This window comes from Ovis canadensis, chromosome X, assembly GCF_042477335.2.
Source record: "Ovis canadensis isolate MfBH-ARS-UI-01 breed Bighorn chromosome X, ARS-UI_OviCan_v2, whole genome shotgun sequence".
NCBI lineage: Eukaryota > Metazoa > Chordata > Mammalia > Artiodactyla > Bovidae > Ovis > Ovis canadensis.
This window is the reverse complement of record NC_091727.1, coordinates 640,831-653,073: the sequence shown is the minus strand read 5'-3', so window position 1 is coordinate 653,073 and position 12,243 is coordinate 640,831.

Here is a 12,243-nt window from a genome sequence, read left to right as displayed (position 1 = left end):
TAGTCAGGTTTTTTTTCTTCCACACCAGGCAACTCTTCCCCAGAGGTCCACGCTGGCCCATCCACACTGAAGGCAGAAATAACTGCAGATTTTTTTTTTTTCTTTTCTCCTAGGTGGTTGCAGAACCAGCTCGCTCACATTTTTTTTTTTTTTTAATTTAAACAGGAGATTAGCTTGCTTATCTGCTGGGGCTTATCTGCTGGGCTTATCTCTATTGTTGCTGCAGTTTCGGAAACCCCCTCCCAGCCCCCAGGGCTGTACTCAGAGGGGAGCGTCTGTTCCTGGAAAAAAAAAATGTTTAAAAAGGTAATTGATGGGGAGAGGTTAGATGCAGGAGAGACGGGGACACGGGGGCTCGGGGCGGGGGCGTTGCTCTCTGCCGCTTGGAGGTGAGAGGGCTTCTGAAAGCACCTGGCTGTGCCTGGGGTCTGCGTGACCCCCACGGCCCTGGCTTTATCTCTGGCAGGTTTAGGGTTACGGGATTTCTGACGACGTCCAGGCTCACTCCCGAGACAACCCCCTCCCACCCACCCCAGCTTCCCATCTCTCACCCCAAAGACCGTCTAGTCACCCAAGACTGTCTACACTCACCCCCAGAGACTCCCCCTCCCTTCAGACTTCTATCTCTGATCCCAGAGACCTTTGGGCTCTCCACACATGTCCACCAATCACCTCAGACAGCCCTGTTCGCCCCAGATTTTCATACCACCCTAGAGATCCTCACTCACCCCAGCTTTCCACCACTTACCCTAAAGATCCCCATTCACCCCGCATTGGTATCTATCACCCCGGGAGTAACCCCACTCACTCTGTAATCGCTCAGGCGGGTCCGACTCTCTGCGACCCCGTGGAGTGCAGCCCGCCAGGCTCCTCTGTCCATGGGATTCTCCAGGCAAGGATAGTGGAGTGGGGTGCCATGCCCTTCTCCATTCAACGGCAGCCCACTCCAGTACTCTTGCCTGGAGAATCCCATGGATGGAGGAGCCTCATCCAGACACCCTGTACTCACTCCGAATGTCCATCATTCACTGCAGAGACTCACCCCTCCCCGTTGGCCCTAAATTTCCCTCCATCACCCCCAGAGACCCTCCCTCAGTCACCCCAAATTTCCATCCCTCATCCCTCAAGACCCTTAAGATAACCCCAGATTTTTCCCCACTCTGCCCAAAGATGGCAGAAAGACCATCCCTGATTTCTATCAACCACCCAGAGACCCCAGAATCACCCCCGATTTTTGCACCCCTCAGACATAGTCCCCAAGCCTCGATGACGAGTCCCAGGACGGCAGAGACAGGGGAGGGGTTCCGTGTCAGCCACTCAGCGTCTGCAGGAGCAACCTGCCTGCAGCTCAGGGCTTCACTAAACACCCCCAGGGTTTGTAGATGAGCCTGGCGGGCTACCATCCACGGGACGCAAGGAGTTGGACACGACTGAGCGGGTAACCACACACACACACGTCGTAGAGGGCCTGTGTGATGGAATCTCTTGATCCGAAGGTGAATTTGGACACGTTTTTGCTGTTTAGCAGCTAAGACGTGTCTCACTCTTGTGCGACCCCATGGACGGTAGCCCTGCCAGGCTTCCCGGTCCATGGGATTCTCCAGGCAAGGATACCAAAGTGGGTTGCCATGCCCTCCTCCAGGGCATCTTCCAGACCCAGGAATTGAGCCCAGGTTTCTTGCATTGCAGGCAGATTCTTTACGGTCTGAGTCACCGGGGAAGCCCCTGTTTTAGGCACTTCACTCCCGTGAATAATCAAGGCATTTAGCGCCTCGCTTCTACTTACCGTCCTCTGCAGGGAGCTTGAAAGGGGCTGTCAGCTAACTAGCCGGGCAGAGTCCCAGGACCAAGCCAGACAGAGCTGCGTGTAGGTTGGGGGTGGGGTGGGGGCCGCAGGGCGGGGAGCAGGTGATGGAGTTTTGGGGGGAAGGGAAGGACACAATCACCCAATTTTTTTTTTTTTTTTTAAAGCCTGGAGTGCAAAAGTTCGAAGGATCACCCAGGGAATTCCTGAAAACCCTCTCTCTGAGTACTTTTAAAGATTACAAAAGCCAGTTTCCCTAAAAGTCAGCCTCAGTCAGGGGTGATTCCCTGGAGGGCTGTTTCCTGGGGTAAAATATCCACTTTCAGGGTAAAGAAAAAAATTCGGGGTCAGGAGGCGGGTGCTTATTTTATAGTTCCTGATCGCCGGCTGGAATTTCAATCACTGATACTCAAGAAAATGGAAATGTATTCCGCAGTATACGTCTAGTGAAGAAGGGCTTATTTATTAATTTATTTTGGTCCCCACTTATAATGCTAATGAAGTAAGCAGGAAGCCAGAGGGCAACTGGGCTCTGGAGCTGCTAGGAACGTGCTTCGTGCTCTTGGAGGAATATTGTGGGGGTCCCAGCCGCCAGCTCAGGGAGGAGGAAAGACATACATCGCGATCACAGCAAGAGCAAAGGAAAAAAAGAGTGACTTTCTGGGAAAAGGAGAGAGAAATTTTCGGGCAGTTTAGACCATCAGATTTTTCACTTGTGGCAGCAGGCCCGACTTTGTGTCAACAATTTGGTAACGGCTGTCTTTTTTTTTTTTTTCTTTAAATTGTAGTCGAGAGTCCCTTTGGACTGCAAGGAGATCAGACCGTGTAGTGCTGAAGGAAGTCAACCCTGAATATTCACGGGAAGGACTGATGCTGAGGCTGAAACTCCAATACTCTGGCCACCTGATGGGAAGACCTGACTCACTGGAAAAGAGCCTGATGCTGGGAGGGATTGAGGGGTGGGAGGAGAAGGGGACGACAGAGGATGGGATGGTTGGATGGCGTCACCGACCTGATGGACATGAGTTTGAGCAAGCTCTGGGAGTCGGTGATGAATAGGGAGGCCTGGCGTGCTGCAGTCCATGGGGTCGCAAAGAGTCGGACACGAGTGAGCTACTGAACGGCAAGAACAGAGTTGATTTACAGCGTTGAGTTAATGTCTGCTGTATGACAGAGTGATTCATATATACATATATGTGCTTTTCATATTCTTTTCCTTTGTGGCTTATCATAGACTGTCAAATATAGGTCCCTGCGCTCTGCAGTAAGACCTCGCTGTTTATCCATCATATATATATATAGATACGTATATATATTTATATAATATTCCGACCTTCTCCAGGGCATCTTCACGACCCAGGGATGGAACCCAGGTCTCCCGCATTGCAGGTGGATTCTTTACCGCCTAAGCCACCAGGGAAGCCCAGGTTTGCAGCTGCCCACCCCAAACTGCCAACACTCTCCTCTCCTGTCTCCCGAGGAGGTGATATCTTTCAGGAAAGCAGTGGATGCCATGCAGGAAAAGTCAACAAGCATGAGCTTGAAACAGAGCAGCAACCAGGGGCACGTTTTGGGCTCCCAGATACCCCACGGCCCGGGAACGCGGTCTCAAGCTCTGCCAGACAGGCTGCTGCGTTTGACTCCTGCGTCTTCCCCCCGACCGACCAGCTTTGGGCTCCTGTCTCCACAACCTGACGCAGCCTCCTGGCGCAATGCCCTGCCCCCCGGCGCCCCCAGCACCCCCCACCCCCCGTCATGAGCCCATGAATCAGGACCGTGGGTGGCAGGGGATATTTGTACAAAAACACAGGGCTGGGGATGGTCAGTAACCGTGGAGCTGCACGTGGCCGTGAGTCCAGAGCAGCCATCACACCCACAGATTTGCACAGCCACACCCCCGCCTGGCGCCCCGTGGCCGGTCCTCAGAGGCGTATCTGCCGCAAAGGGGAACCAGGGGCCACCGGCAGTGAGCTGGAAAGACCCCGTGGCTGACGCAGGCCATGTGCGTGCTGAGTCACTTCAGGCGTGTCCGCTTCTCTGCGACCCTGTGGACTGCAGCCCGCCGGATGCTCCAGGCAAGGATAGTGGAGCGGGTTGCCGTGCCCTCCTCCAGGGGATCTTCCCGACCCAAGGATCGAACCCGCGTCTCCTGTGTGTGTGTATCAGCAGGCGGGTTCTTTACCACGAGCGCCTCCTGGGAATCCCAAGTAAGCTCAATGCCAAAAAAAAAAAAAAAAAAGGACCAGGTTTCGCACAGCACGCCATGTAAGGCGGCCCTTCTGCTGTTTTATAAACTATGGAGACGTCAGAGTTGCTGGCTTTTCCTACTGGTGGTCCTTTCCTTCCGCTTTTGGGTCCTTTGCCTGAAACAGGGACTTAGCAGGGGGCTCAGCAGTAAAGATCCCCGCCTCCCAACGCGGAAGACGCGGGTTCCATCCCTGGGTGGGGAAGATCCCCTGGAAGACGGCGCGGCAACCCACTCCAGTGTTCGTGCCTGGAGCATCCCACGGACAGGGGAGCCCGGCGGGCTACAGTCCAGGGGGTTGCCCAGAGTCGGACACGACTTAGAGACTCAACAACAAGGTTAATCACGTCAGGCTCAAATGGACCCGTGTGTTCGCAGCATCACTCTCCTCACACGCTGATAGCAATCAATGTGTCAGTGACCACGTATCCATATTGATCTAACAGACGTGGTACACCCAGCTGAGGGTGGCTGCTGACACCAGGGGAACTCTCTGTGTGGGAGACAGGATGCATATGGGAAAAGCCTGTACTTCCTTCTCAGGTTGGTTGCAAACGTAAAATGCTCTGAAAATAAAGTCTCTACTGAAGAGAAAGTCACCGCCTCTGGGGCTTCCCCCCACCCTCTTCCCCTTGTGACCGTGGATCTGGTGTGCCGCTGTCCGCAGCGTGTCCAGAGAATGCGTAAGTGTTCCTCCTCCGTGTTACCGCACGGGGCGGGGAGAGACGGCAGGGCTACCAGCCTGGTTCCCTCCAGAGGAAGAACATCTGTTGTTTTTGCTGTTGAGTCACCAAGTCCCATCTCACCCTCTGCGACCCCATGAATCGCAGCGCACCAGGCCTCCCTGGCCATCACCAACTCCCGGAGTCCACCCAAACTCACGCCCATCGAGTCGGTGATGCCATCCAGCCCTCTCATCCTCTGTCGTCCCCTTCTCCTCCTGCCCCCAATCTTTCCCAGCATCAGGGCCTTTTCCAGTGAGTCAGCTCTTCACCAAAGATGGCCAAAGTATTGGAGTTTCAGCTTCAGCATCAGTCCTTCCAATGAACACCCAGGACTGATCTCCTTTAGGACGGACTGGTTGGATCTCCTTGCAGCCCACATGAAGGAGCCCAACTTTGAGGCGGCGTGAGGTGACTTAGGATGCCACATCCAGATAGCATCGCAGAAAAAAACAGCCCCTGCATCGTGTCAGCCACCCCGCCACACCTGGAACCTCTCTTTCTCTTTGCCAGGTTTCCTCTTGGCTAACCCGGAACTCTGAAAGTGAGTGAAGTCCCTCCCTCGTGTCCGACTCTTTGCAACCCCGTGGACTGTAGCCCAGCAGGCTCCTCCGTCCGTGGGATTCTCCAGGCAAGAATACTGGAGTGGGTTGCCATGCCCTCCTCCAGGGGATCTTCCTCCTCCAGGGGGTCGAACCTGGGTCTCCCGCGTGGCAGGCAGACAACCATCTGAGCCACCAGGGAAACCCAGACTCTAAAGATCATGCTTAATACAGCTAGATTTTTTTCTTTTTCTTTTTTTTTTAGTATTTGTTTATTGTTGATGTTTGACAGAAAGCAACACAATTGTGTAAAGCAGTTAAAAGTGAAATGAAAGTCGCTCAGTCGTGTCTGACTCTATGAACTCCATGGGATTCTCCAGGCCAGAATACTGGAGTGGGTAGCCATTCCCTTCTCCAGGGGAATCTTCCCAACTCAGGGATGGAACCCAGGTCTCCAGTTGGCAGGGGGATTCTTTACCAGCTGAGCCACCAGGGAAGCCCAAAGCAGTTAATCTTCAATTAAAAAAAAAAAAAAAAAGGCCTCTATTTACTTGTCTGCGTTGGAGCTCAGTTTCGGCACTGACGCTCTTCACTCCGGTACGAGTGGAGTTCGCCGTCACGGTGTGCAGGCTGTCTTGCTCCAGCACGTGGGAGCCGAGTTTCCCGCCCAGGGATGGAGTTAGCCGGGAGTGAGACTCACACCCGCAGCTGCAACCCCGCCCAGCTCTGGGGGACCGGGAAAGTGAGCTGCTTCCCATGCAAAGCGGGTTTTCCGGGCCACCAGGGAAACTCCAGTATACAGATTTCTTGGGGCAGGGGGTGGCAGAAAACAACAGATCCCCTTTCGGGGTGCTCTCGTCGAAAAGTGCCGCTCGGTCAAGCCCTCTCCAGGGCTGCTCAGTGGGTTGGTGCCCCCAGGAGCTGGTGTGAGTCTTCTGTCTTGCTGGGTATCCGTTGCTCTCCTTCCACCTGCTTCTTCGAAGCCTCATGAAGTACTTGGCTTCCTCCAGGCAAAAGGGGCTCTGCACCTGTGGGATCTGAATACACCACACCCAAAAGTTGACATTTTTTTGGTGTCAATATTGTTTTAAGCTGAAGACCTTTGAACAGCAACAGATACAGGGGGGGAAAAAAGCCTTCTTGGAGCTTCCCTATCTGATCAAAAGCAGCAATTTCTGAGAAATAGGGCTCCATAAATACCTTTCCTCCGGGGTGTATCTTCTCCCAGGTGGGAGAAGACAGTAAAAAAAACCCCACCCCCACCCCGCAAATTCCATCTCCAAGGCAGTTATGCAGCCGTGAAGGAGGTGGAAAATTCACTGTTATCTGTGTAAACACTGTCCCACTCTCTCAACTCCTGTTTGTTCTCCTGAAAAACCCACGTATGTATCTCAAAGCCTGTTGCTTTCGGATGTGAGAGTTGGACTGTGAAGAAAGCTGAGTGCTGAAGAATTGATGCTTTTCAACTGTGGTGTTGGAGAGGACTCTGGAGAGTCCCTTGGACTGCAAGGAGATCCAACCAGTCCATTCTGAAGGAAATCAGCCCTGGGGTTTCTTTGGAAGGAATGATGCTAAAGCTGAAACTCCAGTACCTTGGACACCTCATGCGAAGAGTTGACTCATTGGAAAAGACTCTGATGCTGGGAAGGATTGGGGGCAGGAGGAGAAGGGGACGACAGAGGATGAGATGGCTGGATGGCATCACCGACTCGATGGACATGAGTCTGAGTGAACTCCGGGAGTAGGTGATGGACGGGAGGCCTGGCGTGCTGCGATTCATGGGGTTGCAAAGAGTCGGACACGACTGAGCAACTGAAGTGAACTGAAGTGTGCTTTATCCATCCCCCCATCACCTCCTGAGTTAGGCATGTTGTCCTTTAGTTGCTCAATGGTGTCTGACTGTTTTGCGACCCAATGGACTGCAGCCCACCAGGCTCCTCCGTCCGTGGGATTTCTCAGCCAAGAATACTGGAGTGGGTTGGCATTTCCTTCTCCAGGGGATCTTCCCGACCCAGGGGTCAAACCTGCATGTCCTGCGTTGGCAGGCGGGTTCTTCGCCACTGAGCCACCGGGGCAGCTCAAGTCAGGTATATAAACCCCAAACTCCAACCGTTCCTTGGAATTCCTCATCACTGAGTTTCTCCCCCTTGTTTGCTGAACATGGAAAGTCTGCTTTCTTCTTTCCTACGAACTGATCGTCTGTTAATTTAATTTGCAGGGGCACAGAGACAGAACCTAAGAGGATAGAGGGAAAATATATTTTTGTTTCTTTTTTCCCTTCCTTCCCCTTCCTGGAGGTTTCCATCTCTGAAACTGACGCACTTGGACCCTTTCTGTCATTACGGTTTGGGCACCTGGTGGAAGTCCATGGAAGGTCGCTCAGCATCTTGAATCTGACATGATATCAGGATACTGAAGAGTCTTGGAGCTCATCAGAGAAGGAGGCTCGTTTGGCCTGGAAATCAAGGTAGCATGTGCCATCCTCAGCTATCTGAACAGGGCTCCCACGGAGATGGGTTTTTCCGTGTGGTCAGAGTACAGGCCAGGTTGGGGGTAACAGGTGGGCTTTCTGTCCACCGCAGCCGTTTGGACACCAAATGGAAGGCCCAAGCTTACTGCCCCTACCATACTTAGGGTGACACCTGTGTGAGTTTCCGGGCTTGGTCGTAACGCAGCACCGCAGCCAGGGTGGCTGAAAACAGCAGAAATGTATCGTCTGGCAGTTCAGGGAGCCAGCAGTGCGAAATCAAAGCGTCAGCAGGGTGGGTTCCATGCACTTAAGAGGTTGTGTACTCGGCGGAGGGAGGCCTCGGTGCTCAACATTGCAGCTGTCTGGCCAAGACAGTGAAGAGGTTGTCTTTTCTCTGCCTTGAGATGTAGGCATTGTGCACCGGTCCAAGTTCGATCCCTGGGTTGGGAATATCCCCTGGAGAAGGGAAAGGCTACCCCCTCCAGTCTTCTTGCCTGGAGAATCCCATGGACAGAGGAGCCTGGTGGGCTACAGTCCAGGGGGTCGCAAGAGAGTTTGACACAAATGAAGGATGCTCTACCCGTCACTCCTAAAAGAAATCAACTCTGAATACTCACTGGAAGGACTGAAGCTGAAACTCAAACTCCAATACTCTGGCCACCTGATATGAGGAGCTGACTCATCGGAAAAGACCCTGGTGCTGGGAAAGATTGAAGGCAGGAGGAGAAGGGGGCGACAGAGGAGGAGATGGCTGGATGGCATCACCGACTCAATGGACGTGAGTTTGAGTAAACCCTGGGAGTCGGTGATGGACAGGGAGGCCTGGCGTGCTGCGGTCCACGGGGTCGCACAGAGTCAGACACGGCAACAACCATGGTCTGCGTGGAGCAGACGCCCTGTGACCCCCGAGTCCCACTCTCGCGCCGCCTGCAGCCAATCCCTCCTTGCCCAAGGTCCTCGATCATCCCCTTGCCCGTCTTCAAATCTCTCTCCAAACAGATGAACCAGCAGAGAGCTTCCCACAGTCTCTGTACCCTACAGACGTCCTCTGCTCGCTGCTGGGGCGGGGGAAACCCTTCTGTTATGTAACAGCTCTCACCGGAGTGTCAAACCCGACAGATGGATCTGATAGCAAACCGCCCCAGGGTGGGGGGGGGGGGCTCGCAGCCGTGGGACTGTTCTGTGACAGTTGGCCTTGGCAACCTGGCCAGCTGGAGGAGAGATAAGAGGTCATGTCACGCCGCACGCTCGCACGTTCCAACAGAGCTATGCTAGGGTGGGAGGCTGTGGCCTGTAAGGCAGTGGAACCGTCCTTGCCATCAGCGTCCTCGCCGTGAGCCCATCTTATCTTGAATTCATGCAAAACTCGAGTGTCTTTTTTTTGGACGGCTCGCTGAGTCTTATCAAACAGACATCCGTATGGGTGTGGATTCTTCTTTTTATTTTAATGTGCTTCTTCTTTTTTTTTTTGACTGCACTGGGCCTTCGTTGCTGCTTGTCGGGTTTCTCTAGTTGCATTGAAAGGGGTGGGGGGGCTACTCTCTAGCAGTGGTGAGAGGGCTTCTCACGGCGGCAGCTTCTCTTGTTTGCAAACACGGGGTCTAGGGTGTGTGGGCTTCAGTCCCTGTGGGATACAGGCTCAGTAGCTGCAGGAAGAGTCTCCCCGGAGAACGGACCAAACGCATCGCCCCCTGCATCGCCAGGTGGATTTTTTTAACCACTGTGCCACCAGGGGAAGAAAGTGAAAGTCGCTCAGTTGCATCTGGTTCTTTGCGACCCCGTGGATGGTAGCCCCGCCAGGCTCCTCTGTCCACGGGATTCTCCAGGCAAGAATACCGGAGTGGGTTGCCATTGCCTCCCCCAAGAAGGCAGATTCTCAGCCACTGGACCAGCGGTGAATTCTTCACAGCTCCTCTCAAGGACACTCAGTGTCTCTCGAGTCTGGGCTGGCTCCTGACTGGCTCTGGCCAGCGGACGATAGCCGAAGTGACCAGACCCTTGGGAAGGGTGACTGTCAGACCAAGTCTCCCAGCCAGGGAAGCGAACGCTCAAGCTGTTGGGTTACTTTCCAAGCCCAGCGGCCGTGTGTGGGTGTGTGTGTGTGTGTGTGTGTGTGTGTGTGAAGATGCTCACACATTCCCCCGCACTCAAGCCTCCTGTTGAGAGTGGTCCCACTCAACCCTGAGCAGAACTTCCCAGGCGCACCAACGCTGTCAATCAGGAGACACGTCCCTCCGCTGCTCACGGATGCCTCCAAGCGTCATGGCATCACAAGACACAGCCGTAGCCCACCCAAGTCACCCCCACGTGTGCAGGAGGGCAGCCACGCCCGCAAGACAGAACGGCTGACGTTTCTAGCTCCGCTGGCACAACCACGTGTTCCCACCTCCGCCCCTGTTGCCTTTCTTGGCTTGCTGACTCAGACCCGGTGCCTGACAGGGTGGGAAGAAACACACGGTAGGGAATCAGCTTGTGGTTTTGCACACACCCTCGGGCCGTGGGGAAGGAGGTTTCTGGGAGGGGCGGTGTGTCATCCACATGAGAGGTGGCGCCACTAGTCTTTGGGATTCGCGTGGAGCGAGTGTTTCCATCCTGGAATCTGGAAGGCAGCTGGGGGAGTTTGGGGCTGGGACTGGGGAGGTTTGCTTGCTTATTTTCCGCCCCCGTCTTCTCCAGCTGTATGTCCCCTTGAAGGGCAAGACTGGGGGAACCTAAGAGCTCCCCGGGTAGTCCCCCAAGACTGCAGAAGCCCAGCAGGTACTCCTTCTCGGAGCTGGTAACATGTCCAGCATGCTGTCTCTCTCTCGGTTTCCCAGGAGACGCCGGAGGACATGGTGAATTTCGACCTTCCTTTGATGCCCCTTGCGTTCCCTCAAAGGACAAACAAGGGCTCAAAGCTCCAGCTTCTCTGGAGGAGGCATGGGGCAGGGAGGAGGGAGGTGGGCTGCGGGGCGATGGGCAGAGACATCCAGGCACGTTTCGGTGTCGCGGCTGGTGGTGGAGGGCTTGCTCCCGGCGTGCGGTGGGGTGACCCCAGGGACGCTGCTCCACACCCCGCAGGGCCCGGGACCCGGGACGCCCCGCCTCAGAGAGCCGTCCAGACCCAGGCATCGGCAGTGCCGAGGCTGAGAAACCCTGGACTGGCGTCACTGTCTAATCACGTATTTATCCTCTCTGCCCATGCATGAGCGCATCCGTCCATCCAGGTGTCCGTGAGAGTGAGGCTGGGAAATCCCGACCTGCGTGAGGACGCTGTAATCATCCATCTACTCGTGCGCTCTCTCTATCTCCTTATTCTGACTGTCTTCTTCTAATACCTGCCTTCTTATTCTGTTTATCTGCTTAGTACTTCTCATACTTGGCCTCTCTGTCTACGTGTTCTTTGTCTCTGCTCATCCTGTCTGCCTGCTTTTCTATCTAGTTACTTATTCTGTTTATCCAAATGCTTATTCTATTTGCCTATCTATGTACTCACTCTGCACCTGGATTTTAACCCAGAGACCACAGCATTGAGCCTCTGACCTCCAGAAGGATGGTCTTGGCCAAAGCACCCCTAGTCTTGGGCCAGGAAGACCTGAATCTCACCCCGCACCGCAATGAACAATTGGAGGTCCATCAGCCAGGGCTCGATCCCTGGGTCGGGAAGACCTCCCGGAGGAGGGCATGGCAGCCCACTCCACTATTCCTGCCTGGAGAATCCCTTGGACAGAGGAGCCTGGCGGGCTACAGTCTATGGGTTTGCAAAAGAGTTGGACACGACTGGAGTGACTTAGCACGCACGCAACCACTGTCAGCTTCTGGAAAACTCAGGTTCCGACTCTAAAGTGGGGCAATTTATGCTCACTTTCTCCACGGCTCACAGATTCCATCAGCGAATATCTGTAAAAGGTGTTGGAAGGTTTTTTTTTTTTGGTGTGTGTGTGCGTGTGTGTTTTTAATTTGTCTTAAATTCATTTCTTTGGCGATTTCTGATCTGTTTCAACATGTTGGATCTTTCACCGTGGCCCACAGCGCCTTTATCCGTGGTACACTGGTTTACTTGCCCCGAGGCATGTGGGAGCTTTGTTCCCCAACCAGGGATTGAACCCAGGTCCCCTGCATTGGAAGGAAGGTGGATTCTTAACCCCTGGACTGCAGGGAGGTCCTAGAGCTTCGTAGTTTTTCAAACATGATTTTACAAGGATGGTTATCACGCTGGGTGTTATTTTTAGTAGGAGTCGAAGAGAGTCAGACACGACTTGTGGACCGAACGACAACACTGACTCCCAGGAGCGCTTTCGGATGCAAGCGTGAGTTGGTGTTCAATCGCTCAGTCGTGTCTGACTCTGTGACCCCACGGTCTGCCGCACATGAGGCCTCCCTGTCCTTCACCAACACCTGGAGCTCGCTCAAACTCATGCCCATCGAGTCAGTGATGCCATCCAACCATCTCCTCCTCTGTCATCCCCTTCTCCTCCTGC